Source organism: Eptesicus fuscus, chromosome 11 (assembly GCF_027574615.1).
Source record: "Eptesicus fuscus isolate TK198812 chromosome 11, DD_ASM_mEF_20220401, whole genome shotgun sequence".
NCBI lineage: Eukaryota > Metazoa > Chordata > Mammalia > Chiroptera > Vespertilionidae > Eptesicus > Eptesicus fuscus.
In genome coordinates, this window is record NC_072483.1 from 11,581,502 (window position 1) to 11,589,204 (window position 7,703).

Consider the following 7,703-nt stretch of genomic DNA (forward strand, 5'->3'; position numbering starts at 1 on the left):
GGCAGGCATGAGTTCTCGCATAAAAACAGCCATTCATTCCCCACTTCTTCCTTCCTAAAAGAGCCCTCATTTCATTAGGGGAGACAATGTGCCCTACCCAGCCATTGCCAGCCCCATTCTCCTTTGCCTGGCTTCCCAAGCTCCCATTTGAACCAGGACCTTCTAATGAGATGTAAGGAGAAATTGGTGAGGGACTTTTGGGAAAGATTTCCTTTCCAAATAAGACAGAATCTTGAAAGGAGAAAGCTTTCACTCTCTACTTCCAAATGGGACTGAAATGCCTAGAGCAGCAACAAGCCACACTGTAACCACCGAGGACACTAAGAAGACAAAAGCTAAGGATCCCAGAGGGGAAAAACAAAAGGAACCCAGGACCCTGAGAACATTGTTGTGTTGCTACACAAGCACTGGATTATCTAGCATCTTAAGTGGAATTTTAAATTTATCCCATGGCCTCTGAGATGTTCCAACAGCTTTTTCTAAATTTCTTCTGAACAGTGAAGGCCAGAATGTGGCTAACACCCAGCAAGACCTTCTTGGTTTTAAGATGCTTCCCTTAGACTGCTCATACTATTATGGAGTCGAACTGGATGTCTCCTTTTTCAGCCTGACTCATACACAGGCACTTTCCCATTTCCTGGTAGGGCATTCTAAGTTCAGTCACCACAAAGACAGGACAGTCTTTGTTTATGCAGAGCCAGGTACATACAGACAGTGGCATTTCTGCATGTTTTTGTGTAACCCATGTAGGTGTTACCCAATAGAATGTGTTTTCTCTGGAGATGACCAGTTATCTATAATATCAAAGCCACACTGAGGCCGAATAGAGCCAATTATGAAAAAAAACTAGAGGCCCGGTGCACGAAATTCGTGCACTGGGGGGGGGGGGGGGCGCTCTGCCTGGCCTGTGCCCTCTCGCAGTCTGGGAGCCCTTGAGAGATGTCTGACTGATGGCTCCCATGGGGAGTGGGCCTAAGCCGGCAGTCAGACATCTTTAGTGCTGTCACGGAAGCAGGAGAGGCTCCTGCCACCGCCGCTGTGCTCGCCAGCTGTGAGCCAGGCTTCTGGCTGAGTGGCAATCCTCCTGTGGGAGCGCACTGACCACCAGGGGGAAGCTCCTGCGTTGAGTGTCTGCCCGCTGGTGGTCAGTGCATGTCATGGCAAGCAGTTGGATGGCCTTATCATATCATTAGCATATTACGCTTTGATTGGTTGAACGGCCAACTGGACGACCAGACACTTAGCATATTAGGCTTTTATTATATAGGATGATCATATATGGATAAATTATATATAAAATCACAATAGGTACAATTGTGAACAATGTAGCTTCTTATTAGAATGTCTAGTTCCTTTACCGAAATCATCTAAAAGCCAGCTATCATGAAGATGCTTTCCCACAGAAGTGATCACTAGAAATGCCATCATGGTATACACAGTATGGGGCATCTCCTGTAGGACTACCTTGTCCTTTGTCAATAATTAAGCTGTGGAGCTTTTTAGGAGGGGTAAGCTAATTCTAAGACATAGGAAACATGAAATACTCTGGTTCTAGATGAAGAGTCTGGCTGGAATACTGACTAAATTCGTGCCGAACAGAATAGGTGTAGACCATGGAGCAGAACCAACAATTTAAGCAGTTCCCTAAAGCAGTGACAGTCTGGATTAGGTTTTAAAAAGTGTCATTTTTCCATCTTCCTTGGGTTACTAGCACAAAACCCTCTAGAGTCTCCATGATTGTGACTCTTTAAGAAGTTATTTGATTTGGCCAAGTTTTTTGTTTAAGGTTGTGTCTGTTCTGGCCAAGATTAATTGTAATTCTGGGTTAAAACCAGCTGTTCTAGATGCATGTATTTTTTTCTAACCAGTAGAGGACCCAGAAGAAATGGGTGGCAAGCTTTTTCAAAGGCCCACCTCGTAAGATTTTGGGAGCACATTCAAGTGGGAAAGACCAAGGAAGGACAAGGCTTCTATTAGCAGTATTATCAGGATAATACTCAGTGCAATAATCAGCTCTGTTAACATGGTCTAAGATACTTGGTAACATTCATTTTCAATAAGTTCAGTTTGGTACAACCAGTGGCCTAGTTCTAAACTAGGAAACCACTGTTGTCCACAGTCAGGGCAATGTGAATTATCTGAGAACATCTGGGCCTCCAGATATTACACAGAAAACAATGTAACAATAAGAGGCAATAATGACAAAGAGAGATATCCAAATAACCAGTCTTATCACAGGTTTGGTTTAGCAATTTCTCAGCCCAACCAATACTACTTAGAGAGAGAGTTAAATCTGGCTTGCACTTACATGCAATTCTTCAAGATTTCATTGTCTATTTTTCACTTAATTACAACTCAATCTCTCAACTCAGTGAACAATCCAGTCCATAATGTTATCAGTCACTTGCTAGGAGCACAGATCTCAGAATAGCTCCTTCAAATTACAGCTTCTCAAGAAAAGCTAGACCTCTGGTCTAAATTAGTTATTTGTGTGTGTGTGTGTGTGTGTGTGTGTGTGTGTGTGTGTGTGTGTGTGTTAATCAGCTGATGATCTCGTGCAGAGGCTTACTCTGCTTTGCTGGTTAGCTATTGTGTCAAAGAGAGGAGCTGACAGATTCAATGGGTCTTTGTGGGTGCTGGCACTCTTGCCATTGTAATACATGTACTCAAGTCTTAAGGTCTTGGCACTTTACAGCGATGTAGGGGGGTCAGGAAAACCTGGGAAAGTCCTCTTGAGCATGGATCCAATGAAGTATTTCTTGGGAAGGACCTGAATCAGGATCCCATCAGAGAAGTACCTGACGCTGAATTGGTTGGAGGGTCTGGGAATGCTTCACATACAAATTCTGGCAGAGTTTTAAATCATCTGCGATCAATGTGAGGGGAGCCCTTCTGGTGTTCTTGACCTAAGAATGTTTTAACCCTGGGTGTGCTTTGAACACAAACATCCTATATAATAAAAGCCTAATATGCTAAGTGTCCGGTTGTCTGGTCTGCCATTCAACCAATCAAAGTGTAATATGCTAATGATATGTTAAGGCCACTCAACCACTCGCTATGATGTGCACTGACCACCAGGGGGTAGTAAACCTGTCAACCAGTTGCTAAGACATGCATTGACCACCAGGGGGCATACAGTCAACCAATTGACCAGTAACTATGACATGCACTGACCACCAGGGGCAAGGGTTAGCTTGCCACTGGGGTCTGGCTAATTGGGACTGAATGAGATGGGCTGGAATGCCCTGGAGCCCTCCCGCAGTCCCTACCCAGCTGGCCAACCTCTTGTGTCCCTCCCTGGCCCTGATTGTGCACCGGTGGGGTCTCTTAGCCTGGCCTGTGCCCTCTCGCAATCTGGGACCCCTTCAGAGATGTTGGAGAGCTGGTTTCAGCCTGATGGCAGAATAACCAGGTGCTATGATGTGCACTGTCTATCAGGGGGCAGATGCTTAATGCAGGAGCTGCCCCTTGGTGGTCAGTGCACTCCCACAAGGTGAGCGCTGCTCAGCCAGAAGCCATGCTCATGGCTGGCGAGCACAGCAGCTGTGGTGGGAGCCTCTCCACCTTCTTGACAGCGCTAAGGATGTCCAACTGCTGGCTTAGGGGAGCGGGCCTAAGTCGGCAGTTGGACATCCCCTGAGCGCTCCCAGACAGTGAGAGGGCACAGGTGGGCTGAGGGACCCCTCCCCCGAGTGCAGGAATTTTGTGCACTGAACCTCTAGTTTTAATATAAATCGTATAAACCCAAGTAAGTGTCACCTAGGATTTTTTTCCAGAAAGATTCCTTTAATCCATTTTATTCCAGATTAATTTTATATGTTCTATTTAAAAATTACTATTTATTTTTATTTTGTTGAAATTAGTTTCATTAAGTGCAAATATTTCTCAGTTAAATTACTAATGAAAATTTGATTCAATAAATTTTTAGATTAAAATCAATGGTTTTTATTTATCAATTCTGATATTTTTGTGCCATTATTTATTTCCACTAATCCTAATATTGGGTCACAATAGTAAGTGTGAGAATTTTTCTGAGACAAAGAAAAAGAGAGATAAATATGGGAAGAAGAGTAAGAGAAAGAGTGGTGAAAAGGAGAGAGATAGAAAATAATGAGGACATAAGAACAAAAGGAGCCAGTTAGAGAGATCTCAATACAGAGAAGAAGGGCATGGTGTCACCACACACCACAGAGCCAGAACAATCAGATTGGCAATATCATAACTGGTGGCCTGATTCAGGTTCCTCTCCTGACTAAACTCAGGTCTCCCTTAAGAAGGAACATTTGACATGATGTCTTCTCCCCTGCTGGGGAAAACCTGTAGTCCCATTACCCAGTATGGGCCAATACCCAGTTGTCTCTGCTAGTTTTTGGACCTGGAGCCAAACAGGTCTCTCACTTGGGCATTTATTCATCACCCAAGTTCATCATGTGTTTGAATGGAGCTGTACTTTTACTGCTGTTTGTCTCCAGGTTAGCTATTATTGTTTTAAATTTGGGTGGAAGAAAGATGGAGCCCTGAGAGTGATCTTTCACGTTATCATGAGTATAAGACAACTTAGAGTCGCATGAGTGAATGAGCACAAGATACACTGTGTGCCAGGGACTTCACCATCATCATTTTAGTCACTTGATATACTTAATTTTAGTCTTGGAGATTGGAAATGTTTAATACTCTTCAACCACTTTTTTATGTATCTTGGATTTTGTTTCTTTTATCACCTCATTTATCCTTCTCATTCAATATTTTGAATTAAATGAGTACTTTTTCTATAAGCATTGAGTATCAATAAGGGATATACAGTAGAGAAATAGCTCTCTTAAGTCTAACTGCTTCAATCTATAATTCAGTAAGATTGGAGTCCCTACAAAATATCAGGCCTTTAGTTGTTTACAAAAATTTGAAAAGCTTAGAAAATATTTGGCACTTCAAATCACTTGCAAATCCACTTCTTATTTGCTTGGAAATACTACTCTTTTTCAAATAAAGGGAAGACTTCTGTTGGCTTTCATTTTTACATTATCCATGGACCCTAGTCAAAATGCCAGTGTCACCCACCTGCCTTGGAATTGAGAATTCTACTCTTAGAGAGAATTCTATTCTATCATTAGAATGATAGAGTCTGGAATTGCTCCCATGCCGTTGGCTCATAACCTGAGGGTGTCCTTAAGGGTTATGTTGTAATCAATTATCTAAAACAGAAGCACTATAGCCTATCCAAATCATAGAAAGATGAATGAGCTTACCACTGAGAGAACAGTGAAGGCGGCTGCAGGTTGAGATGCTGGCCAAGATATATAATATGCAATTCCCAGGACATCAGGGAAAGAAATAGACCGTGATCCAAAATCATGGCAAACATTGGTATGGTTTTGTTGTAAACAGGATATATTTCTGAAGTTTAAGTTCTTTTCTCTGGCTATCACAGGTGAGTAGAGGGATCTGGAAGTTGGAATCAGACAACCAGGCTTTCATTTTGATAGTAATTTTCATTCATCTAATCCAACAAATATCTTTTGAGTATCCACTATAAATTTGGCACAGTGTAAGGTACTAGAGATACAATTAAGATAATGACTCTGCTTTCATAGAGCTTAATTGAATAATGATAAAAATAATCATCGAGTTATAGTGAAGAGCACCACACAGAAGAAGAGCACGCTGAAAGTCCCTATCATGAGAAAGTCTAACCTAGGTTAGGAATAGAGGCTGGGAGAGGTTTAGGAAGGTTTCCATGAGGAAATAAAGTTTAAACTGATGCTTTATAGAGTTAGTTAAAGACAAGTCAGGTAAGGACAAGATGCAAAGAAATGCTGGGAGTACCACAGGTGGAGCTGTTCTGGCAGACATGGTCGACACACTCAGAACATTCAGGGGCTGTGGGCCATGCAAGCTGCTTATCTCTCTGGGTATAAATGACCTCTTTCAGAGATGCCATAACAATAATACCTTTCTAGAACTGACATAAAAGAAAAAAGAAAGGTTGTTTTCTGGCCCTAAATTTATTGCTCTTTTTTCTTATACACTGAGTTACAAAATAATTTATTTCTAACACATCTTACTCCAGATTACATACTAACTGTTGAAGTTAGAATTTGAATTTAGATCTGCCCAATTTAGTAAAGCCCAGGTGCTTTATACCAGCCATAGTGATGCTCAATAAATAAATGAACTAAATTATATAAGTGAATTTACAAAATTATATATGCCACATCATGAATTAGGCAGTGTTTGATTAAGCAAAAATAACTGTTTTCAGAAGAACAGTTTTATTATTTAGAATTTTTTAAAAAATAAAAAATAATTTTATTGTAAGACCTGGAAAAGATGGGAAGCTTGGAAACTAAGAATTCCAGAGTTTGGCAGCCTTCATTGTAGCCTACATGGCAATAAAGAACACATTCAGCCATTAATTCATCTCAGAGGTGCTTGCTCTAGATTCAAAGACCCTGGTGGAAATGTCTGAATGTCAAAGCAAGGGCCAAATTCCTCTGTCAGAGAGTGAGAGACAAAAACAAACAAAAGAAAGACCCTCTTTTTTGTTGAGGAGGTTAAGACACTATGTCTCACCGATATAAGCAATGGGGAGTTTCTGTAATGTAGGAAGATTGGATGCTTGACAACAACAAAATAATAATATATTCCACTATAGCATTTTTTTCTGAACACTGATAAAAGTAGGAAGTACAGTAAAAGATAAGTTTAAGACAACTAATCCTTTAAATGTGCTTTAGAAAAGTATTCTGCATTATGAGAAAGGAAAAGATTGATTCTAAACAATTAGCCAAAAGCAAGAGAGAAGAGAAATCAATGTCAATAGGTTTGTAATCTGAAAGCTCTATCAAAAATGCAAACAAAGACTTAAATATGCAAATCCATTTTACTTGAAATATGGTAGTTTTAGTATTTACCCACTGACCTATTACATGAGAGTACAGACATGTAGGGATAAAGAAAATACTGGTAATAAAAACTAAAACCTTAGTATATGTATATATACTTTTTGAGAATTATAGCTGTATTTTAAGGACAGTAAAGATCACTAAAAAGCACTCGGATTAAATTTTTTTATGTTGTGGGAATGAATAATAAAATTGTCCATCACATTTTCAGCAAAACAAAACAACACACAGATAGACAAAGTAAGTTTTTATTTTATTGATTGACTGATATTTTAGGGAGAAAGAGAGGCAGAGAAAGGGGGAGAGAGGGAGAGAAACATTGATTGATTGTCTTCTACACATGCCCTGACCAGGGATCAAACCTGAGACCCCTCCAACCAACTGAGCCACACCAGCCAGGGCCAGTTATTTCTTTTTTACAAAATATTAACTTTGTTCATATTATGTGTTTGGGTAGAATAACAGTTCTAAAACATGGGAAACAATAGTAACAGTTTGTTATTACACACAGACACCTGTATTTATAAGAAAATATTTTGTAATAATTGGCTGAAATAAGGGTGGTATTATTTGTGCATCTCAATTTCTCCTTATTCTAGATCCTCTATCACTACCAGCAGCAAAATGCACTTTGACAAGGCGGTCTCAAGATTACTCTATGCTCACAGAACACAGAATGCTATTCTCATCCTCTCAGAGGATTTGACTACATGCCAAAGGTTATGAGCATTTCCAGCTTGTGAATTTATAGAGAGAAATGTTGTAATAAAAAATCTAGACATTCTGTTAACTGTCTGAACT

At 40.2% G+C, this 7,703-nt stretch overlaps 1 pseudogene; it reads right to left on the reverse strand.

Annotated features, from left to right (window-relative positions):
- Positions 1-1,755: 1,755 nt before the first annotated feature.
- LOC103287796 (torsin-1A-interacting protein 2-like) lies at positions 1,756-2,148 on the reverse strand (annotated as a pseudogene).
- Between the last annotated feature and the right edge of the window lie 5,555 nt (positions 2,149-7,703).